The following is a 25,574-nucleotide window of genomic DNA, read 5'->3' as shown; positions in this document are numbered from 1 at the left end:
TAAATAATGTCATTAATTCCGACATGAAACAAACGGGGAAGTGTCATTAATAAAAGCCGCGCTCGCCCTCTGGGACACCGGAGCCCCGGACCCGGCCGGGGACGGGCTGTGCGCACAGGCCTTGGCCCCACACGGCGGCCCCATGTGCCACTTCGCCGCGTCGCCAGAATCCACTTGACTCCAAGTTTGATGGTGTCCACTTAAAAGTATGTCGTCTCCAAATCAGGACCAAGCAGTTTCCAGATTGAGGCCGGGAGGAAGCAGGCGATTCCAGAGCACGGGCAGAAGCAGAGATGCCGCGAGGCCTGAAGACCGGTCCCCGACCAGGCTCTCCACCCAGGCCGACGCCGTGCCCCCTGTTCAGCCGCTCCCCCACTCCCTCATAGAGCAACTCCACCACCAGGACTGGGCACACGCAGCAGGCACGCGGCCCTCGGAGCCCCTCAAGCCCCTGGAGCCCCCAGCTAGTAAGAAGAGAGAACACCAAACCGCCAATGTCCCAACGAGCTACTGAAATTCCACCGCTGGACCCTGTCAGCAAGGAATCAAAAGGAGGCTGGGCTGGGGCGCCCGGGGGCTCAGTCGGTTAAGCGTCCGACTTCGGCTCAGGTCGTGATCTCGCGGTCCGTGAGTTCGAGCCCCGCGCCGGGCTCTGTGCTGACAGCTCAGAGCTGGAGCCCGCTTTGGATTCTGTGTCTCCCTCTCTCTGCCCCTCCCCAGCTCATGCTCTGTCTCTCTCTCTCAAACATAAATACACATTAAGGAAGCTTTTTTAATAAAAAATGTTTTTTTAAAAAAGGATGCTGGACTTATGTGTCACAGTTCCTTGCACGGATGAGGGTCAGGGAAGAGGGAGACGAGGGAACGTAGTGCCAAGGACCAGCAACAGTGTGGACAAAGTCTCCAGGTCGAAGGGGGCTTGAGAAGCAAAGCAGGTAAAAAGACCGAAGCTCAGGGCACAGGACAGGTGCTACCAGATGAGGCAGGGAAAACAGAGGCCAGGGTCAGGCGGGCCTTCCAGGATCCCAAGAACAAGGGGAGGCCATAACAGGGTCTTGCAGAAGGGAAGGAAGGGTACAGGCCTACTCTCGGTAGAGACCACTGAGGATACCACACGTACAGCATACGGACTGTGCCACAACAGCCCAGACCCAGGAGGCCAGCTCCCCGAGAGGAGAGCTTGCAGGCGAGTCGGAGAACCAAATCCCCTAAATTCTTCTAATGCTAAGCATATTTATCAACTTCCCAAGGACCTGGTTTTTCTCCTTTATAAATAATCAAGCTGAAGAGGGTTTTTTTCACCAGTGGAAATAGCAGGGATAAAAAAAAAAAAAAAAAGTATTACTATTAAAAAGTAACACATGCTCGGAGCAAACATGTATGCAACACCAACATTTATGAAAAGTCAACGAGAGTCCCTCACAGGACATTTCCCTGACACCCCAGAGGACCGCCATCATCACTTTACAGACCCAGGTAGTTAAGAAAGAAAGATAGATAGATAGATGGATAGATAGATACCCTGAGTACTGCTCAGGACCTGCTTTCTTAACACGCTGCACGCTTCTGACGTGTGAGCCCGTGCACGCACATTCCGAGGAAGAAAATACTGAAATGTTTTTAAGAAGTATCGCCTTTATGAACAACGGACAAAAGATCTCCCACACACATCTGGACACCTAAGCACTTCTCACGTTCTTTCCTAAGAATCAACAGTCCCGACAAACAGAATTGCTGGGATCAGAAAAATGACCATTTAAGTTTTTGACTCACAGACTTTTCTGGAGAGTAATTAAGTAATCAGTTTGCTCTCCAGAGAACAAATAATAACAACAACCAACACTTATATTGTGCTTACTATGTACCAGGCCCTATTCTAAGCAATTTCCACATAATAACTCATTTCGACTTCACAAAAACCTTATAAGATAGGAATTATTGTTATCACCACCAAGGGGGTGTTATCAAACAACCTTCGCTGATGTGATGGGCATAATGAAATCTTTCACCTAAAATTCTCCGTTAATAAAGCTAAGCTTTCTACATTAGCTACTGTAATTTGTATCATTTATAGGCTTTGCACATCTCACAATACAGATGCTCATCCTTTTCTTACTGGTTTGCAACAGCTCTTTACATAGTGTCTATTAAGCTCACGTAGGCACATCGTGTTATGTATTTTCTTTCTCTTGTTGTCTCTTAACCTCACTTACGGAATTTTTTGCCAAAAAGAATTTTCTTTCATTCTTACGCGGTTCTGTCAACATCTTCTCTTTAAGGTTTCTGGCGTGGCGTTGCGATAAGGATAGATTACATTAGTAGTTTTTCAGAGTTTTTGATCTTTCGAATGCTTTCTTCCAATAAAATCTTCCAAGGCAATCCTGCCGACAAAACAGTTAAGGGCGAAGTGCATTCATTGGTTGGAATGGATGTGGAACACGGGGTGTTCTCTGTTATCCTCACCAGCCCCCAGGCAGGCTCAGAAGATCTTAAGCATGGGCTACACCCGACACCAGCTAACAAGACTGTTAAGACCCCTTCCAGTCCCGGGTGGCTCAGTCGGTCGAGCGTCCGACTGCGGCTCAGGTCATGATCTCGTGGTTTGTGAGTTCGAGCCCCACGCCGGGCTCTGTGCTGACAGCTCGGAGCCTGGAGCCTGCTTCCGATTCTGTGTCTCCCTCTCTCTCTCTGCCCCTCCCCTGCTCACGCTCTCTCTCTGTCCCTCAATAATAAATGTTAAAAAAAATTTTTTTAAAAAGATCCCTTCCAGTCCTACAATGCCACACACACACACACACACACACACACACACACACACACACACACACACCAGCAGACAGCACGAGAAAGCCAGAATTACTTCCCAGACCCTACCAAAACTCAGGTGTCAGCGACAGCCGCTCCAGCAACAGTCGACACCCCACTGAACCCAAAAGATACCCCAAACTGTCATCTTCTCACAGAGGCCATGTCTTCCCCAAAGCCTGGACAACACTGAACTCCCAGCCTCAAGACCATCCCTGGCCTGGAAGCAGAGGCGTGGAAGGGAAGAGGGAATCGGCATCTGGGACCTGATTCAGCCACGGGGAGCAGATGCTCCGTTTCCTCCTCTGCAAAACGGGTACAGGGGAACCCCGTCCTGAGGAGGGGTCCTTACAACACGGGCTTGTTACATGTTAGCTAGCAGGCTATGCCACAATCGCTAGAGTTCGGATCTCCTCGCTACGAAACGCTCTGGGTTCCGCATCCACTGAGGCAGATGATCTGTCCCCAACGTTACATGGAGGGATCCCAAGGAGAGGTCACCGGTGGAGGGCCCCGGACCATTTCTTTTCCAGGAAACGCAGGACGAGGCACATCAGAAAAGGCATTCAAGCGGCCACGGATGCCACAGCCCACCCCGCACCCCTAAACAGACCCCGAGAAGAGAAAACTGATCCTAGGAAGAGAACTCACAGATCTTCCTTCGGGACATTTTTTTCCCCCAAAGGAAATGCTCTGGTAACATATGTTGCGAAGGTCTGTTAAAATGGAGCATCAATTTTGACAGGGAGCCCTTCCTCTGACTTAAACCAAAGGACGCGACACCCTCCCCTAAGGTCAAGCCCGACAACAGCCTCGAACCCATGCAGACTGCCTGAGATTGAAACAAAAACCCCTCCCAACATGACGCCTGCCCCAACCCGATGGGGCAGGGGCTCAGGCCCGGCCTCCCAGGCCGCAGAGTGTGGGCAGAAGCTGAGGCCTCCACACACGGAGGCCGGGCCGGGCTGGCCCAGACCCCCAGCTGCAGGCACCGATTCGGGTCCAGGAGCCCGAGCCTGGCCACAGCCTGTCGCCCGCGGCCTCTGGGCCAGCAGCTGCCTCTCATTCTGTGCGTCTCCCTCGCTCCCTGCATCAGGTATTAATCTAGTACCCGGGGCAGCTTCTGAGTGATGAAAGCCCAGCCGTTTTCAATAGAGAACGGTATGGACGGATTCTACAGGAGTGATGAAATGCTTCTTCTGCTCTGGCAATTAAGACTGCACAAAGTCGCCTTTGCCCTGGTGCCACCCCCAACATCAAAGGATGAGAAATTCAAAGCCATTCATGCTGCATTGAAGCCTCACAATGAAGCTGGAAAATGGAAGTCGATTACTGGGCATAAATATGCAGCAGTTAAAAGGAAAGTTATAACGAAATTAAACGGCAGCAACCCCACAACGTGTTCTGGAAACTTCCAGAACTAGAGTGCCCCTGGTAAACACCAAGAGGGGCACCCTTATAAAGCAGGTCTCTGACCGCGCAAAGGCGAGTTCTGCCGCCCCAGCTGCACGCGGACGGGGTGCCGTGTGGCTCTGTCGACCTTGCTGCCCTAACAGCCCCCGAGGCCTCGGAGAACATGGCATGTGGAGTTTGATTCTGCATGGCTGCGAAGCTGCTGACCACAGAACATTCTGGCTCAGGGCTGCTTAGGCCACATCTGTCCTTGGTCCCGAGGCCTACAGTAGTCCACAGTCATCCCCCCCCCCTCCTCTGCCCCCCGGGGCTCCCCCAGAGGCACTCCCGCTGCCAGCTTGCAGGAGAAAGGACTAACCCTAAAGAGGGCAGTGTTACATCTCCCTGCTGCATAAATCTGCTTCTCTTCTGATTGATTACTGCTCTCCTTACGAAGGTATTTGATCTTTAAAATAAAAGCCCAGAACACAGAAAGCTATACAAGTCTTACAATGTGTCAGGGTGTGTGGTTTTAAGGCAGGAAAATACTTCCCTCCCACACAAATGTGAATTCTGGGGAAAGATGCCACAGATCCAAGGGAGTAGAGTATCTGGGAAAGCTGGATCAGCCTTAAAAATAGATAATTGAACACAGATTTGAGATTTCTCAGGAGCTACCTGGGAAAAAAAAAAAAAATTAAATCTCGCCTATTTTTGATATCCAAAACTCCATTCTGATGAAACTTCTCTAGCAGGGTGGCATTTTGCATTTCCAATTATAATGGAGTAATTGTGTTGCCATAGTTACCGCAAAATTCTGCAATAACTTTTGTTGCTTTGTAATTGCTGTAGTGTATATTTGTGTACAAGCAGCTGAGTTTTCCTAATTCAATGCCTCTTCCTCTCCCCGATCCCCACTAACCACCACCTTTCCTGGCTCAATTCTGAAATCACATCAGTTTCATAGGACGATCCCTAACATAATGCACGGAATTACCAGAAGCAATTAAAACTCCAGGCAACCTCGATCGTATTGCAAAAGAAAAAGTGAAACCAGGCCAAGGTGCAAACCCACCAGCATTGCCCCGATCTTCTTGCTGGGCTGGCGCTGGGTGAGGGCTGTTTACATGTTTACTCCCAGGCCTTCCATGCTTAGGTGGTTTGTGGGAATAAACAGAAAAGCCTGAGTAGAGAAAAGAGAGGAAGCAAACTAACTGGCCAGGCCCCTTCCTCCCTCACCGAGGGCAGAGCCGCCCTCAGCAAGCAATTAGGTAGGTCTCTACAGTAATGCAATTAAGATTTAGTTAAGAAAGTCATTAGTTTTAAAATAACTTAAGTTTAATTTCTGCAACGCTTTATTTGAAAATTGTGTCACAGCAGGTCAATTTACAACATGCAATAAAGAAAACACTCATATCAGCTGCTGCAAGTTATTACAAATTTTTGATGTGCATTAAATGAGTACACTGGGTTCCACCCCCGGCCTTTCCAACTGATACGCACGGTCTCGTGCTGTAACAGTGTCAAATATTTCAACGTTAAATGTAAATACGAGATAATTTGCTCATAATCCCGCGGTGTGTTTTTGCAACGCGGGGAAACGCGGCTCCCACCATCTGGGCAGGACCGGGCCACAGCTCGGCCCGTGGAAATCCTGCGGGCACCCTCCCGGGGTCGCGGGCAGCACCCCCACCCCTCCCGTCACGGACCGGGGCACCCGCGCCGCGAGCCCCGGGGAGGGACGTTTTTCTGCAAACTCACAGCCCTGGACAAAGTTACATAAACGGCGCCCGCCCGGCTCCGGGCGCCCCCGGCCCACCTGCCGCGGGCTCGGCCTGGGCGGGCGCCCCGCGCGTGCTCCCCACCCCACCCCACCCCCCGGAGGCCAGCCGGCCGTCCTGGCCCGGCCTCGGCGGCCCGGCTCCGGCGCCCGCTCCGGAAAACCCACGGGCTGGGCGCCACGCGCGGCCTGGCGCACGGGGCCGGGGCCGGGCCGGGCCGGGGAGCGGACCCGGGCGTCCACCTGCCGGGCCGGCGGCGGCGGGGGGCGTGGGGCCGGCGGCCCGCGGGCTGGGAAGGGGGGGCGGACGGGGGGGCGGACAATGGCCCGCGGGCCGGGGCCGGGCCGGGGCTGCGCTTACCGCGGCGGCGGCGGCGGCGGCGGGGCGGGCGCTCTAGCCCCGCGCGGGCGCTCCGAGCCGCATCTCCTCAGCCTGCGCCGCCACCACCACCACCACCACCACCACCACCGCCGGCGGCGGGCGGGCGGGCGCTCGGGCGGCGGCGACAGCGAGGACGCGGCCGCGGCGCGCCGGGCCCAGGCTGCTGAGGCGGCGGCGGCGGCGCGGGCGGGCGCGCGGGCTCGGGCGCGGGCGGCGGCGGGGACGGTGCTCCGCGGCGGCGGCCCCACAACCTCCCCTCCTCATTCACAAAAAATTGACCCACGTTGAACCATGATGCCGCTCCCCCCCTCCAGCACGGAGCCGGGCGCTGATAGGCCCCGCCCGACGCCCGTCAGCCGCCCCGGCCCCGCCCCCCAGCCGGCGGCTCTGCAGCCATTGGCTGCGCCAGCCTTGCATCACCTCCCCTCCCGGGCCCCTCCCTTCTGCCCGATTTCTAACGAAGAGCTCGTCAATTACGGTTCGGCCCCGCCCTCCGACCGCCCTCCCCGGCCGCCCGGCCGTCCTTCCATTGGTCCACTGGGGCCCCGGGTACCGCCCCGTGTGCTCCCGCCCCTCGTCCCGCGGCGGCCAACCGCTAGGCCAGACGCCGCACAAACGGCAGGGATGCTCCGCCTCTGCCCGCCTTCCCGCACACGTCCTGGACCCCGTTGGCTGCTCGAATTGCCAATCCTGGGGGGCGTGGCTACCAAAGGACGCTCCAGGCGCCAGTCGCTGGGCGCTTCGCGGTTGAGAAAGCGCAGGGAGCCGGGCTGCTTGTGATTGTAAACGTGGGCCCTGGTCCTGGCGAGCTCCACTCGGCAGCCCCGAAGAGCTGTCCTGTGCCGGCCTAGTGATCGGGACTGCGCGCCTAGCGAGCGCACTCTTGGGCGCGGGCTGAGACAGGCGGCCGCTCGGGCCTGGCCGCGGCCTCCATCTTGGGTACTGGCGGCGGTCACGTGGTGCGGCGTGCTCCGGGAGACGCACGGGCGGCGCGGAGGGCGAGTGCGCAGGCGCGGCGGGCCCCGCCCTGCCCCGCGGCGGGAACGCGGCCTGCGGGGCGCGGGGGGGCGCTGGCCGGCGGCTGTTCCCCGACGGGCGGGGAGCGGGCCCGGTGCGCTCCGCCGGCCAGAGTCGCCCGCGCGCGGTGGTCCCGGGCCACCTATCCGCACCCGGCGCTCCGGGCTGTGAGCTGCCGTGTCGGGGTGGTTTGGGCCGCGTGGTGTGGCCGCTCCGTGTCCCGCCGGCCCTGCAGACCCCGCGGGCTGCCCGGCGGCGGGCGCGGAAAGCCACCTGCGGCCACCCCCGGCCTGTGCCCCCCCCGCAGCAGGGTACTCGCCCTGCGGCCTGCGTGCGCCTCCCGCTTTCCGGAGTGGCGTTTGTGGCCCCGTGGGAGGGAGCACCCGCGAGGAGCGTGCGGGTGCCCGCGGGCGGCACCTGCGGGCTGGCACCGCGCTGCGACGGACTCGGAGGGCCCGGGCTCCGTGGAGTTGTTTGAAAGGCGCTTCCTCCAGCCAAAGTTCGGCAAGGCACCTGCAGCTTGCGTGATGTTAGTTTGCTTCCGGAAAACTTCGCAGCTGGCAGGATGCTCAGAAACCTCGCAAGGTGTTTCTCAGCCCAAACTAGGGACTGAGAAAACTTGAGATCTTAATAATGAAAGTTCGTTAAATACGTTGTCTCATCACTAAAGCAGCTTCTTTCCTAGAAAGGCAGACTCTAAAGAGATCATTTAACTGAACCCAAGGGATTTTTCCCCGCTCCAGTGCCGCCACGTACTTACTGGTCAGGCTCCCCTAACGTGACCCTGGACTCGCATTATACTGCAGCGCTCGCGAAGATACGCAGGCGGGTGCGGTGGAACGGGAATGCTACCTGCCTTGACAACGTGGTCATGACAGAAGAAAAGTCCATGGAGAAATCTCCAGGGGTGATTTGGTCCTCGGAAGTCACCCACTAGATTGGGGGGAGAAGAGGGTAGGCCTGCGCTGCCCCACCGTTGGCCGCCCTCGGTGTCCACCATCATCTAACAGAGACACGGGGTACACTTCACTCATCCACTGAAACCTGGGCCTTTCCAGCTTTTATGGCCCAGATGTTTTTCCAGGAGAGAAAATTAGAAGGAAGTTTTAGTGAAAGTTAATGCATTGTGGTATTATTTTATTTGTAGTATAAAGAAACTTTGTGTGTTTTTTTTTGTTTTTCCCTGTCAAATCTCCAGAACTTAAAATCAGAAAACAGGTCAGTTTGATTATCAATGTTAGAAAAATCCTAGAGGCAACGGTGGTGAAGCCTGATGGAGTGTCTGTGACAAAGCTGGCCTGTGGGGTGCTGGCAGAGATGTGTGGCTGCTTGTTTTGAGGGCCTTTCTCTTTAGAAATGAGCAGAGATTAGTGTTTAATGTTGTTCTTGATCGTTGGCGCTGGAGGGGAAAAAAATGTAGAATTTTCAAAATGAAAATGTGCGATTTTATAATATATTAAACGTATTGAAATCATAAGTAATGGTTAGAAAACCTTGGACATGCTAAGTAGAAACGGTGTGTCATAAGATAGCTTTACTTTGCAGCGAATGGTGAATTTCAGAATTTTAAAACAGAAGGCATAGCTGAAGATCTCCACTAGCGACCTGGCCGTTGATAGAGGAGGTACATTTATGAAATGTTCATACAAGGTGAAACTGTCAGTGGCTGCGTGACATTCAGATGATAAAAATTAAGTTACAAAGTTATTTCACGGATTACTAAAAGTGTACAATAATCAGAAAATGCAGGGGAAATGGGTACAAGTCTACTAAAATTAATTTCACGAGTACAAAATGAGAGTCACGTGCCTGAAGAAAGAGTCACATGGAAGAGTTCTGGGTATAATCCAAGGGGGGGACTAATTGGAAGGTAGAATTGCATTCAGAGAGATGAGCAGTCACATTGTGGTGTGCCGGGGAGCCTCGCCTCCGCTCCCCAGAGCGCCTCCAGAGGAGTGAGGCAAGAACCCCACTCACCTTTTCTGAAGAAGAACGTGGGAGCCCGAGCAGCTGCGCCCGCTGAAGGAGACCACCCACGGCTGGTAAGGACCCGTAGAGTTCCGCACGATGAGAGGAAGGTCTCTAACACTGAAGCCGGGAAAGCAGGTGGAAAAACAATCCAAACACCAGGCAACGTCCACTTGGGGCTTCATATAAAGGCGTTTTACAGAGAGTCCCAAACTCAGAGCGTTTTGTTTCAGGAAGGAAGTGAATCCCAGTGTGAAATAAGGAAAAAAAAAAAATCCTTCGATCAAAAATAAAGACAACCCCAAAGACTCAAAAAAGAAAAAATCTAGAAGTTCAGCAAGGTGGCCAATTATAAATACACAAAAAAGGAAAAAAAAAAAAAAACCAATAGCTTTCAGATATACATTCAATCAATAATTATAAATGCTACTATTTACCAAGCTTTGCTATATGGCAAGCATTGTGGTTAGCATTGTATATGCATTAGAAAAACATGACGGAAAGTTTCCAGTCACGTCAGCAAAAGAACATTATAAACGCCTAACTGTAACATTAAACCCCAGTGGAAGTTCATGGGACTTGACAAGTGGTTGAATAGTTCACCTGGAAGAATAAACATTTGAAAACAGTCAAAAAGAGTAATGGGGGAGAAAGTGCTTCCAGAAAACAGAACCTACTGCCGAGGCTCCATAATGAAAGCAACGTGGTACCGGCTGAGATGGATGGAAAGTCCTAGAAAGTAAAGACGCATCCCCAAGCAGACAAGCTGAGGTGTAGCCAGCACGTGCACGTGGTCTGTCCCAGCTCCTGGCGGGCAGCCTTCCAGGCTGGTCAGTGCCTGTGTCACAGCAATTGGCAAGTAGCTAGAACATCACATCCTGTAAGGATTTGAATATAAAGGCAGCTTTTCAAATTAGAAAGTGATGTGGTCGGGCACCTGCTCATCAGCTGGGGAGAAGAGTACAAAAATTGGGCTCCTGCCTCATCAGATGAAGGTTCAAGTGTTAAACAAGAAAAGTCACGAAAGTACTAAGAAAAATCTGTTACGGGCACGTCCGTAGGATTATGGAATAGGACACCGCCACCAATTGTAAAGGGAAGTACTGATAAATTTGACTGTGCTTCAGTTAAAATTTGGGGTGCCATCAACAAAGAAATAGATAAATTTTAACTGTGGCACATTCATGCAAAGGAATGTTACTCGACCATTGGAGAGAATGAGCTGCTGAGACAGATAGATGGACATCTACAAGTCCCACAGGAAAAGAATACACTGTGACTCCATTAATATGACATTCAGGTGCCAGCCTGAAGGATCCACAGGGATAGAGATCAGACGTCTGGAGAACATTTCAGGCCGAGGAAATAGCACACATCCTGACTGGGGTGGAGGGCACTTAGGAGTAAACAGGTGTCTGAACTCCGTGAATTTAAGAGTTGTGCCTTTCACGGGGAGATTTTACCTCAGAAGAAAACAACAGGGGAGGCAGTAGCTGCCCCAGTTTGGGGGGCAGGGGTAGAACCTCCTTGTGCATCCAAACTATAGATCAATTTAGAGGACAAATCACTGGGGCATCTCATGTTGCATAAAGGCTGAATCTCCTTCACAGTAAGAGCTTTCAGAGCTGACCCGAAACAAACGTCGCAAAAGCAGAGTCGTGAACAGCAGACACAAAAGGAGAATTGCCCAATAAACGTGACAGGATGTTCCATTCCCCGATAATAAAGGAAATACAGCACTTTCTCTGTCTGATAACAGCAATATGTGAAGAAATAAACGCTATCACACGTTAACTGTGTCAACTGGTAGAAACTTAGCTACCGAAGAGGACACGTACATAAATCCTTAACGTTGTGCATGTTCCCTCACCTAATGATTTCACTTCTAGAAGTTCGTTATTTCGAATGAAATAAATAATTGATGTTGGTAAAGATCTAGATAACAGATTCACAGCAACAATGATTGGAAGATACATTAATTCATGTACAGATCCATACGGAGGTAGGAATATCTATCTCCAAGTTTCCAAAAATCGGGGATTTAATATTATGGAAAGAAATCCACATTAGAATTTTAAGTGAAAAGGAAGACTATAAAACATCATTACGGCACGGCACAGTCTTTATAGATGAATACATTTATAGACACAGCAAAGACAGGAAGACGCCCATCAGAATGTTCCCAGCGCTTCCTTCTGAGGATGCGGGAGACGAGACAGCATTGTTCACTTTTTGCTCGTCCCAGCTTTCTCAATTCCCCGGTAAACGTGGGTTACTTGTGTATAAAAAAGAAATCTCTAGAGGGATATGAAATTAACTAAAGAAGCTGTGGGGCGAGGAGCTGAGGGGGTCAGCCGACCAGTTCCTGAAGTGCAGGGCTGGCCGACAGGCGGGGAGAGGCACTACCAGGTTTCAGATGCAAAGACGGAGAGGGGTAGGAGCAGGGGAGCGGCCGCTATGAACCTCCGCCGGGCTTGGATCCTCAGCCGGGCGGAGCTGACCTTGACCGGGCAGACAGTCCGAACCTACCAAAGATGAAGGTCTTGTTTGTTTTCATCTCTTTTGCTTTTTGAGATAGTGTTGAGGTCACCGGCCTGTGGGAAGGACCAGGGGAGGGGGCCGGGGTGTGAGCAGAGGGGAAGATGTGGCAAGGGGCGGAGAGAGGGGGGCCACGCCTGGAGGCCAGGGCGCCAGGAAAGCAGCAGATTGAGAAATGAGCAAATAACTTTGAGCATGCTGGTGTTTTGAGGAATTTAGCTGCAAACTGTCGTAGCCTGGGTCCCGCACCGCAGAGTGTGACACAGGTCTTAGGTGCCAGCAGCTGCCCGGGAGTGCGATCCCAGGGCGAGAGCGATGGAGTGGTGTGCTAGGGCCAGGGGCCAGGCAGCAGGGAGAGCCAACGCCGGGCCGTGTAGCCAGCTGACCGGAACCGTCCGCCTGGGGGAAGGGGGTGCATTTACTCAGAGTTACCATCCAGGTGAGAAGTCCCCACACTTGCAGGTCAGGCAAGCAGAAGTCCCAAGACGGTCCCGGGAGCACCCTACCCTGAGCGTCAGAGACAGTTCTGGCAGGAGACCAAAGGCACTCGGGCCTAGAGAGGAGCCCTGGCGGGGGGCACCTGAGGAGCCCATAGCAGTGGCTGGGATGGGAGCGGCCCCCGGAGAACTGCAAGGCCGAGCCAGGCATGCAGGCAGCCGGGAGGTTCAGGGTCACCTGCCGTCCCTGTGAAATTGTTTGTAGCAGCCCCACAGGCCCAAGGGTGTCTGGGCACAGAGGATAAGCCACGTGATCACCCAGCCAGTGCAAGCAGTGAGAAAGAGAGTCAGGGAGCCTGTATGGGAAGACGTGAGGGTGGGATTTTGTTTTCTCCCAGGGCAGGGGACTCCTGCCCGTCAGTGGCCACGGAGGAGGAGACTGCGGTAGCCCGAGATGGTCCCGGAGGGCACCCTGGAGGATGAGTGGAAGCTCCAGACTGTCCCTAACACGTGGTCCTGGGGCAAGGGGCTAGGGGAGGGACACACTCACAGGTCTAAAAACTTCAAAAGAGCAAATCAAGCCAACAGACCGTTCCCTCAGATATGCCCCGCGTGTCCCCCTCTGACACGCTTGCTCCATAACTGGAATTTCAAGTCGTCCCCCTACTTCCCGTGCCAGAGGGGAGCCTCTGCCCCGGCTTGTCCCCTTTCTCTTCCTACCACCTGAAGGCACTTTACTCCCACACGCCGGACACCCCAGCCCACTGCACTTGGCCTCCTTCGGCCCTGAGGGGGGCAGCCTGTGGTGCCGGCTGCCTTTGGAGGGCAGGACTGAGGAAGGGGCCCCTGCGTGGGTCCAGGAAAGGGGTTCTGACCACTTGGACGGGGACTCACGGGCTCCAGTTGTGTGGAGCAGAGCCTTGAACAGGGAGCCCGGGCCGCAGACTCCTCACCTGGGAGAAGGATATGCTAGGGGAGGGGGTGGGCGCTGGAGAGCATGAGCCCAGGCCAGGGGCCGTCTTGCTCAGGTCTAAGGGAGGTGCTGGAAAGCCCAGGCAGAAGCAACCTTAAGCAGGAGAAGTCTCTAAAGGGCAAGGGGGAGTGTATGTACAGATACAGACATGTTCTCGGTGTGGGGCAGGAGGTGAGGGTTGCACCTTATTGTAGACGTGGTCGCAGCTGAGAAACGGGCCAGGACAGGCTAATCACAGCAACCAGCAGCACTGAACGTTCTCGCTACGAGCCCTGCGTGTTGGAAACGGCCTTGGTGGGCTACCGAACGGGAGCTGAGCAGGGGTATAAGAAGGGTTGCTGAGTAGTGCCGAGGACCCAGCCAGAGTCAAAGGCAGTGTCTTTGTAGTGGCACAAAGCCACGTGGTCTGTTTTTTCTGGTAGGGCTCGGGAGCCAAGGTGCAAAGAACCGATATGGGTGGATGATGCAAGATTGGCGGCTGGATGAGGACCGCAGGGTACTGGCCGCGGTAGTGGATGAGAGTCGTCACAGGGTGCAGGCTGGCTGGGGCAGGAAAGGGACTCGGAGATAGAAAGGTAGAGCGGAGGCATGAGGGCTCCGGTGCAATGCATCAGCAGGCTTAGTGGAAGGGACTGGAAGAGGGTGTGGAAGACGGCTGTCACCCGCAGCCTGAGATTTCAGTGGCGGAGGTCAGGGCCAAGTGCAGGGCTCTGGCAAAGTGGCTGACTGGTCCACCCGAAAACATTCTCGTTTCAGAAGACCTAAGAACGTACCTAAAAGGTGGCACTTTAAAACACACGTGGCTGAGTGCACAAGGAAGTAAGGGAAATCCCAGAGACCAAATCCGGGAAGGAAACAAAGATTAGAATGGGCTAGACTGGACATTTAGGAGGAAGGCGTTACCAGCCTCTCAACCCCAGGGAGTGGGTTTCATGCCCGGCTGGAGAGCTGGCTCGGAGGCTCCTATGTGAGACGTTCTCAAGCATGGCACCCTTCGCAGAAGGATGGGCTAGGAAGGAATCTGCCCCTTGGGGCGCAGACGACAAAGAGTTTTCCTGTCCGCCTTGGCTCTCCGGGTGGTGGGGCGAGGCTCCCCGAGGACTTGTTGCAGGGCCTGCCCTCGGTTGGGTTTGAGTGCATACAACCTACGGGATCTAGGAACCCTCAGGCCAACAAAGTCACATGGAGAGTAGTCCAGGTAGGGGATACTCGGGGTGCCTGGCAGAAGCAAACAGCTCTAACAGGGAAAACGCCCTCAGCCCACAGATAAAGCCTCACTCAAAATGAGCTCTCCACCCAAAATTATAAAACCCTGAAGAAGTATTTCACCACGGGCAAGAGTCAGCAGAAGAGTAAAGATCAGGATCGTATCTTCTCCCCACCGCCCCCAAGACGCTGAGATAATATAAACGAGTTTGATACACATGTGCTAGATAGGTCTAAGGAAGTTAAGGAAGAATTGAATGTGTAACAAAAGAATAAGGCACTAGGGGGAAAAAAAAAAGATGAGCTTTTCAAAAAAACAAACAAAACCTCTATACCTGAAGAATGGAGCCATTAAACTTAAAAATGCAGTGAGAAAGATCAGAACATAGAAACAACAGAACATGTTATTTGCAAATGGGAAGACAGATCTGGGGAAATTATGCAAATGGGGACCAGAGAGACGGGGGTGGAGGCTAACATCCCTGGGAGAGTGGTGGATCCACTGGAGCCCTGAGCCCGTCTTCTCCACCCCAGGGGGCCTCAGCCCCAGATGCTGCGGGAGTTGTCTGCTAATGGCTCACAGCTGCATCCTTCTCCAGAGAGCTGTCCTTGGTCAAAGGGGAGTCACCTCACCTGGAAATGCTTGGGAGCGTACCCCTCCCCTTCCAGGGGACCCTCCAAGGATGTCTGACTGACAGGGGTAGACAGGGCCAACCCCCAAGGTAGGAGGCATGCTTCTGAACCCCCATGGGACAGGGCTGAACCAAGGCCCGAGTGTAACTCTAACTTGCTCGGCTCCTCCCTTGCCCTGTCCTGCTGACCCTCCCTCCTCCTGAGAGAAATCCCTCAAAAATAACTTGCACAAGAATCCTCACCTCCAGCTGTGCTCCTGGGGCATCTGATCTGAACAGGGTATTTCAGGAGAAGAGAACGGAGGGACCACATAGGAGTTCTTCCCCCAGAAGCACATCTGTCTCACAGTGGGTTGGTGGGGTTTGCAGACCTAACCTGTGGTCATTTCCCCAGTCCCCAGGCATGGATGTTATCGATTCATGGTACACATTAATATTCCTTCTGTGGCCTAGCATGGGGCCATGGCCAGTGGTCATAAATGTTTCATATCTGCCTGGAAAAAGTTGTGTTTGCTAATTTAAGAGTTCAGAATTCTTTCAATATGTGAACATTAGTTTCAGCTTGGGATGGATGAACTTGGCAGACACCATAGCCCCTGCTTTTGTTCCCTCACCTGCGGGGTAGTAGTTATCACAGAAGGAAAGGCCAAGAGGAAAACCTCTCAATGTGCCCCCACTGCTCTGGCCAAGATGATAAGTCAGCTGCGAGAAAATGCTGAGCAGAGAAATTGTACATGCGCAAGTAAATCTAAGCGCATGCTAAGTATGAGCTAGAGCAAACAATGGTGTCAAATGATGGATGCTTTCTGGTGTCTAATAAAAAGGCGGAGCTGGTAAGGCAGCAGGGAACGTTAGAGTTTAAGCATTTTAAGATCCTTGTATTATCTGGGAATTTAACTTTCGATTTTGTTAAGCAACAAGTGCTTCTCACAAACTTTAAAGAAGGTACTAAAAGACTTGAAACAGAATGGACAGCTTCCACGGCAGTGAGGGGCAGAGGAGAAGACAGGAAGGAAAGATGGGAAGAAAAACCATCAGTCTGATAGAATGTAGGGAAGAAGAATAGAACAACATGGAAAGAGAAGATGAAACAGAAAACCCAGAATAACACTCGGAACTAAGCCTAAGTAGATCAGTTATCACAATGAATATAAACAGACTAAATTTTCCAGGTAAAGGCAGATTGTCAGTTTGGGTTTAAAAATACAATCCATCTTCCTACTGTTTTTATTTTTATTTTTTTTTCAACGTTTTTTATTTATTTTTTGGGACAGAGAGAGACAGAGCATGAACGGGGAGGGGCAGAGAGAGAGGGAGACACAGAATCGGAAACAGGCCCCAGGCTCCGAGCCATCAGCCCAGAGCCTGACTCGGGGCTCGAACTCACGGACCGCGAGATCGTGACCTGGCTGAAGTCGGACACTTAACCGACTGCGCCACCCAGGCGCCCCTAAATGATAGCCCTAAACATGAAAAGTTATAGTCTTCAGGGGCAAAAAAATGGTGTTCTAGGTCAACGCTAAAAAAAGGAAGTCCCTGCTACTATAATATCAGTTAAAATCGACTATAAAGAAAGAATGTATTAGAGGCAAAGGTGATCACTACATACTGGCAAGAGGGACAATCCGTCAAGGAGCTATATCAGTTTAAACTTGATCCAGGACAGAGGTTGCATTACAGAGCAGGGAAGAGGTGCTGCTAAACAACCGATGCTTGGACAAATGGTTGACCACCCTGAAAAAAAAATTACAATTCCTGTAATTTACAGTCACATCAAGCACATAAATATTCCAGAAAAAAGAATCTATATGTGAAAAGTGAAACTTTAAGGTTTTTTTGTTTTTTTTAAATGCCTGTTTGTTTGTTTGTTTGTTTATTTTTGAGAGAGAGAGAGAGCCAGCGGCAGAGAGGAAGAGAGAGAGGGAGACACAGAATCTGAAGCGGGCTTTATTTTTTTTTATTTTTATTATTTTATTTTTAATGTTTTTATTTATTTTTGAGAGAAAGAGACAGACAGAGTGTGAGCTGTGAAGGGGCAGAGAGAGAGGGAGACACAGAATCCGAAGAGGCTCCAGGCTCCGAGCCGTCAGCACAGAGCTCGATGTGGAGCTTGAACTCATGAAATGCAAGATCACGACCTGAGCCGAAGTCAGACGCTCAACCGACTGAGCCACCCGGACAGCCCTGGCGGGACTTCTTTTAAAGCAGTATGACACAGAACACAAAAGGCATAAACACGAAGGGAAATATTAACAAATTTGGCATCATTGTTCAACGGCATTAGTCATTAGGGAAATGCACGTTAACCCACAATGACATACCACTTCACAGCTGGTGATGGGATCGAGCCCTGAGTTGGGCTCCTCACTGAGCATGGAGTCTGCTTGAGATTCTCTCTCTCCCTCTGCCCCTCCCCCACTGGTGCCTGCAATCTATCTCTCTCTGTCTCTCTCTCTGTCTCTCTCTCTCTCTCTCTCTCTCTCTCTCTCTCAAAAAAGAAAATATTCTTGGGGCGCCTGGCTGGCTCAGGCGGTTAAGTTCCTGACTTCGGCTCAGGTTATGATCTCACGGTTCGCGGGTTCAAGCCCCGTGTGGGGCTCTGTGCTGACAGCTCGGAGCCTGGAGCCTGCTTCCGATTCTGTGTCTCCCTCTCTCTCTGTCCCTCCCCCTCTCATTCTCTCTCTCTCTCTCTCTGTCTCTCAAAAATGAATACAAATTAAAAGAAAAATTTTTTTAAAAGAAAAGAAAATATTGTTTATTATGTTAATCTTTTCAACATTTGATGCCCAAAATATTGCCATCACTTATAACTTAGACCGATGAGCAGACCTGTCTCCTCGTAATTTAGACGTCTGTGCAGTTACTACATAGAGGGCACTCAGGGAGGTCTCTCTCATTGAATCCTCATGTCAACATTACCCTACAGGTGCTCTTAGTCACTGTACTGGCGAGGGCCAGGCAACTTGGGGACAGAAGTCGCTGCCTGAGGACACGTGTCTAGACTGGGACTTCTGTGTGGGTAGGAGAGGGGTGGGGACACAAATCTGTCCTGTGTTCACTGCTGTGGCCCCAGCCCTCAGCATACTGCCCAGCACGGGTAGGCACTCAGAGTATCGGCTGGGGGGGATTATTCTAGAAACATCTATGAAGCGATGATGGTAGAGACTGGACTCGGGTCTGGCTGATTCAAAGCATTCGCTTTTTTTTTTTTTTTTTTTTAATCAGCACCATAAATCTGGTTATTTCTCTTCTTCAACTCTGACCCATTAGGCATTTTCTTTCTAAAATGTAGTAGAATAGGAATAATTAAATAGTCGTTCCTTTATTGAAGTGAAAAATCACTCTCTGCTCCATACACCATAGGTAGGAATCATTCAGAAACAGTTTCCCCTTCTGCCTGATGCACAGCTTGGAGCCTGTCCTCGGGGGGCTCGTGGGGAGTCTCCAGTCCTCACCCGAGACTCCCTCCAGCCCAAGCCTCGCAGCGTGAGACCCACCGAGCACGCCTCGCAGCCGCCCTGCACTGCTATAGAAACGTAACAATAGGGCATCTGATTTTTAATTTTAATTTTATTTTTTCCCCACTAAAATATTCAAGTGAGAAACATTTGGAGATTTATATTCAGGGCACAAGACCAAATGGCGTCTGAAGCATTTCTTTGTTACATATAATTAATTTTTCTTGGCTTTTTTCTCCTACATGACAAAGCCAGATCTGTACCATTCATCCTATTTATAGGTGAATATTTCTCTTCCCCAAAGATTCTCAGCAACAGTCATGGAGATGCCAGAAGGGAGAGCTCGGGTCTGCTTCCTGTCTGCCCTGTCTTCACAACGTCAAACAGAGAAAACACCTGTACAGGCACTCTGAGTTACTGGCTTGAATTTTTAAAAACAAACAAACAACAAAGCAGCCAACAACCAAAACCCCACCCTCAGCTGGCCTCCGTCTTACCGAGTGAGACGGACTGAACTCGTTCTGTGTGACTGCGAATGGTCAAGTGAGAGCACCCTCCAGCAGCCGGAGGGGGGCGATGGGGGTGGGACATGGGGGCGGGCACAAGGAAAGTATTGCTTCTGCCTTTTCCTTGTGTTTTTCTAGAAGAAAAACCTCTTTGCTTCATCTATCCATCTACACACAAAAACCACCCCACAATTAGAATCTCAAGAACTGTAGGAAAGAAAACTTAAGAGAGAATGTTATTTTTCCAATAAAAGATAGATGTGATCTGGCCCCTGGGTGTTGGTTTTAAGTGGAGATATTGACTTCCAGCTGACTGATGAGTGGAGCATCTTTCTCCTGAAATATTGATGGTAGATTACACGAAACCACAAACTATCTCCATAAAGCACATCATTTCTAATCCTAATGGTGTTTTCTTTCCTCTGGATGACTGCTACATTCATGATATGATGGCTTTATTCTATCTTGGGGAAAAACTTTTTACCATACTGCTAAATTAACTTGTCAAAAGGCTTCAAACTTCGGAAGCTTTTACAGCTCAATTCAATGCTATTATTCAAGATTGAATGGGAAGGGCCGTGGACTGTAAAAGCTTGCAAAAAATAAATTTCACAGGCTTTCACAGACTGAGTGAAATACTTACCTTTTGTCCAGGTTGTATATCTTTATTGGGGAGTCTCAGAATAGCTGCATTTTGCCTATAACTCCTCTCTCTTGCCCTAAAAGACTGTGCGTTTTGTCTGTTGCCCTTGAAGGTCCTATGCAACACATGTCCTCTTGATAACAATTCATCCCTACAGAGCACGATGGGGACTGGAGTGCTCTCCAAAACGTGGGGCAGAAGGGAAGACAAAGGCTGCCAGCTCCCGGAACGATCCTTGAATTTTTTTACTTCTTTTATTCTCAAAACAGATTCACAAGGGATTTCATAGCCAATTACTGCTCACAAATGCAAGCCAATGGTGGCGGTCCTTTCCAAGGGCTGTGTCTGGATGGGGGCGGGGGGAGGCACATATAAGGATATGGCAGCAATCGCTGTCAGCACTCTAACTGAGACGGGGCCATTTGGAACACCAGGTGAAGCACAAATGTCCAACGTGAAATGGGGTCTCCGTGCCAGACTCCAGAATGCTCAGACCACCAGGTAGTCAGGTCAGTGCCACGAGCCGTGCGTGGATCCATTGGCCTCACGCGGTTGTGGCCCGTGACTGACATTGAGCAAGCTGCTGCTGTCTACCTGGGCATGAAGCAATTCCAGCCGTGGGATGGGAAGACACGTGGTCTGGTTTGCCTTTCCTGTTTACATGGAGCCTCTGTTTTCACCAAATCGCTTCCCAAGCAGATGCCCTTAGCGGATGCCGGGATCGTTTTTGCTCTCCGAAGCACTTAGTAACGACGGGGAGACTACTCTGTAGTCTTGTGGAGTGAGTTTCTAAGATGTCTTCAATGTGTAAAAACTTATTTCAATGCCAACTCCACATGCTCAAGGTACTCATAAAAAAAGAAAAAAAAACAGCAAAAAAACCATGGAGTTGTGTGTGCCTGTACCCCGAGACGACAAGGTGGTTGGAAGGCCGCGTATGTGTCCAGACACCCCGTCTTTCTCTCGTGTAAAGGCAAGTTGAAACGCCTTGTCTCGATAAAGCCTCCTTGCTCCCTCGACCGGAAGAAGTCTCTTGTCGCAGCTTTTTTGGGAACGTAGCCTTCTTTTCTTTCACGCCCAACGATTCCAGTCGTGTGTGATGGTGACGTGCACGCGTGCATTCCTGCTCTCAGACTAAGTGTCTGTTCTCCCCCTCTCCCAACAACCCTCCCAACAGCGCACACCCGCCTTATACCTCTGGGAGCGCGGCCTGGGAATGAGTACTTTGGGAAGCTCCTCGAGGAGTCCAGTGGGCATCTAAGATTGCAAACAGCTGTGCTAGGTGACCTGCGAGTCACGAAATCCCCTGGGATTTCCGACAAGTGCCAGGCAGGCTCAGGACATAGGACGGGAACTGGTCTCCAGTGGACTGGTGTGGCTGAAACATTTGCCCCAGAGACGAGGCCCCAGACGTCTGGGCAGGGGAGGAGAGTGCAGGGCCAGCCCAGAAGACAGGACCCGGACCCGGCTTCGCAGGGCGGCATCCCGGTGCAACAGCATCGGGTTTCCAGCCCCAGAGGAGGGGGCCGGGCCCACCCTGTTGCCGGAGCTGGGGGAGCCCCACCCGGGCCCCCTCGCTTCTGATTCCCAGCCCCCTTCGTGGCCATTTCACAGGGGTTCTGGCTCCCGTGTGGATGAACCGCTTGGGCCTGGGCTCTGATCTGGCATCATCCTGATCTCTCAGTTCTTCTCGAATGTCAAGCTCAACTGGGAGCGCTGGTGGGTTTTTGGACGCGGGAGCGTCACACGAAAGGTGATCACTTGGGAAGCCTTCTTACAGTTACTTGGCTGCTGCACCCAGTAAGATTCCTATGGTTCAGGCTGAGAGGTGTAAAGGGAAGGGAGGAGCAGGAGAGGGGACTTACGTTTACGAGCCTCTACCGTCTGCCGGGCTCCGTGTTTGGCATTTCACTTACGGGACACGTGGTTCTTCCTGCAACCCTCAATCACTCTTACCCCTCTTTTCCAGAGAGGACGACTGAATGCTCAGAGACTCTGAGCAGCTTCCCAAAGTCACACAGCCAAGAGAAGCGAGGGCCGGGGTTGGGCCTGCTCTGTGCCTACTCCCGAGGGTTTTCCCCACACACCACACTACCTTCCCACGGCTACCCGCGGCCGGGAAACACAGCCCCTGGGGGGGTGAGGCCGCATCTGGGCCTAGGACGATCTGGACTCAAAGTGAGAGAGGAGTTTTCGATTTACCAGAGACTCTCTTAAATACTGAAGGTTTTGTGGGTTTTCTTTTTTGCCCCCAGTAGAGGTGTCCTGGTGAATTCAGAATCCAACTGGGAAATCAGGAATGTGACTTGCTGTCTTTGTGAGAATGTTAGTTTTGGCAAAGCATGCTTGCGAACACTTACACGGGAGTCAGCAAACTTAATGGGACGCGTCGTGTGTCCCCAGTGACATCTGCTCAGGTGGCCTTCCCACGGTCAGGCCCCAAGGACACACGCAATCGTACACAGGAGGCAATGCCAACCAGGAAGCAAAAGCAATGCTCCCGGGGGCGCCTGGGTGGCTCAGTCGGTTGAGCGTCCGACTTCGGCTCAGGTCACGATCTCGTGGTCCGTGAGTTCGAGCCCCTCGTCGGGCTCTGTGCTGACAGCTCGGAGCCTGGAGCCTGCTTCGGATTCTGTGTCTCCCTCTCTCTCTGACTCTCCCCCATTCATGCTCTGTCTCTCTCTATCTCAAAAATAAATAAAAGTTAAAAAAAAAAATGCTCCCAGTGCTTCAAAGAGGATGTAGTCCTCGGGCGTGGGAGAGAGCAAAAAAGAAAGACAAGGTTTCGCTAAAGATGGAAAGAGTTAAAATCTAAGGAGAAAATTCACTTGATATGTATCCAGGTGTTTATTAAGAGTTTTTGGTATTAGGTTATATCTAAAGCAGAATATGAGTCAAGAAAGAGGACAGGACAACGCTATCAAACAGGCAAAGAGGGTCCGTACAAGTGGGTGAGGACACGTGTGGAGACAGCCCTGAGTCACTTCCTTCAGAAGACTTCTCGAGAGTGGCCTTGACCATGGTCGGCTCTGCCTTCACTGCGACTGCCCCTGGCTGTGGGGAGCCCCAGAGGGCCAGCGTCTTGCCCGCCAGGGACCTGGCCCTTCAGGGGATGCCCTCTGAGGGTTCGGAATAAGCAACCCACAGAGTTCAGAGGCACAGCACCTGTCGCTGGTCAGCCAAGGGGCTGTGCGCCTCAAATTCTCCCAGGGCCCCGGGCTTTTCACCCACAGGATGACTGTGAGCCCACCCTTAGAGCCGCTGCTGGGACACAGGGGTCCCCCATTGGAGACTGAGCGTTCAGCATGAGCCGGCCCCAGAGATTCTCAGCTCGGGGGCTGGGGACCCGCCAGGGAGAGGGCTGCTGGACAGGGCAGAACACTGCGGGCAGCCTGCTGGCTGGGGCCGGGGCACAGGGTCCAACCCGCTGGAAAAAGACTTTTCTTTAAGTGTTTTTAAAAGAGAGAGAACGAGACCTAGAAGCATTATTTGTGAGACTAAGACCAAGACTAAGGTCTCAAGAGAGAAAAAGTTTATGCCACAGAGGGAATTTTATTTTTATTTATTTTTAACTTTTTTAATGTTTATTTATTTTTGAGACAGAGACAGAGCGTGAGCGAGGGAGGGGCAGAGAGAGAGGGAGACACAGAATCCGAAGCAGGCTCCGGGCTCCGAGCCGTCAGCACAGAGCCCGACGCGGGGCTCGAACTCACGAACCGTGAGATAGTGACCTGAGCCGAAGTTGGATGCTTCACTGACTGAGCCACCCAGGCGCCCCTATCGGAGGCAATTTTAGAGAAAGGAGAGAGAAAGATGGTTTTGAGAACACTAAGTGCTACATGTTCGTGAAAATGAGGATTTTCTCAGGGGCTGCCCTGCACGTGGACCGTGCGAGACAGAGACGTGACTTGTCGGAGAGCGTCCGGAGGCTGAAGGGTTAGCCCAAGACCTGCAGGGAGCTGCTAGGAGCAAGGAAGCTCTTGCACTCATTACAGTGACATTTTTAACAGGGAGAGAAGCTGCCGTCAGCCAGTCAGCCGTGTCCCAGCAGCGGCTCGCGCAGCACGGCCGACTTCGGAGCTGGAGAAAAAGGGCCTTGGGGACAAAGTGGGGCAAAGGTCGCAGCTCACTTAGTGCTGCTTGGCCGTCTGTCCTCTGAGTAGCCAGCGTCCGGAGAAAAAACACAGTGTTCTCTGGGCATTTGCTCCGAGGCCTCCGGGTGATCGCCAGAGGTTTGGGAAGAGGCCCGCAGAAGAGCATTGTGGGAGCATCTCTGGACAAGGCCGGAGAAACCTCTACCAGCCTCGGCAGGAGTCACAGTTTGCTGAGAAGTCTGGGTGTGGAGGGTTCTCGTCCCCAGACTCCCCCAGGCCTGGGCACCCGGCATCTGAGGACACTCGCTGCTTTTCCGTTCAGCTGCCCCCAGGCACCAGGAGGCTTGTGCTGTCCCCGTGTGGGGTCTGGCTTCCTGTGCTCCCCATCTAGGAGCTTCCGAGCCCGCCCTGTCCGGGATGCCCCAGCAATACTGACATCTTTCTACATCGGCTCCCAAGAGACTTGAGACGCCAGGTGGAGAAGCTCAGAGCGTGTGGTACCAGCAACAGCTTTTGCAAATGGAGTTTCCCAGCAGGTGCTCCTCATGTGAAGAGTCGTTCCCGTCCGCGTCAGCTGTGATCGTGCTTCTCCTCCAACGGTGTTCTGGGGCAAGGTCCCCATCGTCCCCAGGCTGTGGCCATGCCCACAGTCCCGTGGGCACAGTCCTCGCCGGGCACAGCCCGGAGGTCGGCTGGGGTCCTGGTCCCCCACAGTGCTGGCCAGAGCGATTTAAACCCTAATCCCACGACTTTAAATGCAACCCCCCTGGACAGCTCCTCTGTGTCCGCTCTCCTTTCCCCGTTCCGCTGGTTTCGCCGACTCCCACTCGGGAGTTCTGTGGCCTGAGTCTTTGCAGAAGATCCAGGGAGCTGGAGGGGGAGGCCCTCGTGGGGCGGGGAGCTCTGCCTCCACCTAGTTCTTGCCCCCTCGGGGTGCAGCGCACAGAAGCCCGGCCGCCTTCGGGAGGCTGTGAGGCTGGCGGGCGTCCCAGGGCCTTACCCACCGAGTGGTGACGCAAGTCCGATGACCCGGTCCTTCCTATCATTTCTCGCCCTGCCTCTCTGGGGGCCTTCCCACCACACACACCCACGTCCCCCTTCCTACGGAAGCCCCTCCCAGAAATCACAGCTCCCTCCCTGAGGGTTCGGCTGAAAACAACCTGCTACCTTGATGTCACTTGGATTTTTCGTACAATTGACACAAGAGTCCTCCCCTTGGCCCCCTTTTGAGCAATCGTGTGGAGCAGACTCGGGCGCAAGAGTGCTCCGGGTGGTCTCCGGGAGCACGAAGACAGGTGCCGTTTCCCCTCCGCCCCCAGCATCCGTGTCTCCTTCTTCTCTGACAACAGAACGCCATTTTGTCCAGGTGGGGGTTGCGATGTCTGGGTCTCAGGGAGACCGCACTCCCCTCAGCCTGTCTTCGGTGTCTCCTCTCTCTTGGCCAGTGGTTGGTCTGGGATCCGCAGGAGCCCCAGCGCTGACAGGTTGTGAGTGGGGGTTAGTCGATCACCAGGGATGTCTTGCTTTCAGATGATAAGGACTAGACTCGGAGGAGTTCCCTCCTTTACTCTTTGCTCCTCGCTATTTTTGTTTGTTTTTTTTATTTGAACATGGGTGTGGTGCTGCGTGTGCTGCAGCCTGCTGTCCTTGGGAGACACAGCGTGAAGATGAGCGCTGGTTTGCTAGGGACGCGGCACAGGATGTTGGGAGGAGCCTGCGTTCCTGGACGGCACCAAGGAGGAG

General features: G+C 52.6%; 1 protein-coding gene across 4 annotated transcripts in view; it reads right to left on the bottom strand.

Moving 5' to 3' along the window:
* Nucleotides 1-6,594, bottom strand: part of HDAC4 (histone deacetylase 4) — a 291,067-nt gene extending 284,473 nt beyond the window's left edge. For 2 of the 4 annotated variants that reach the window (XM_053902900.1, XM_053902905.1), the window contains exon 1: nucleotides 6,339-6,590. The gene's annotated coding sequence lies outside the window, so the exon portion shown is untranslated. Of the gene's footprint in view, nucleotides 1-6,338 lie in introns of all 4 variants that reach the window. The other 2 variants (XM_053902909.1, XM_053902908.1) reach the window with 2 other exon arrangements.
* Between the last annotated feature and the right edge of the window lie 18,980 nt (nucleotides 6,595-25,574).

This window comes from Panthera pardus, unplaced genomic scaffold, assembly GCF_024362965.1.
Source record: "Panthera pardus isolate Hobbes unplaced genomic scaffold, ASM2436296v1 HiC_scaffold_10, whole genome shotgun sequence".
NCBI lineage: Eukaryota > Metazoa > Chordata > Mammalia > Carnivora > Felidae > Panthera > Panthera pardus.
The sequence above is the reverse complement of the archived record's forward strand: the minus strand, read 5'-3'. Positions and strand labels throughout refer to the sequence as shown.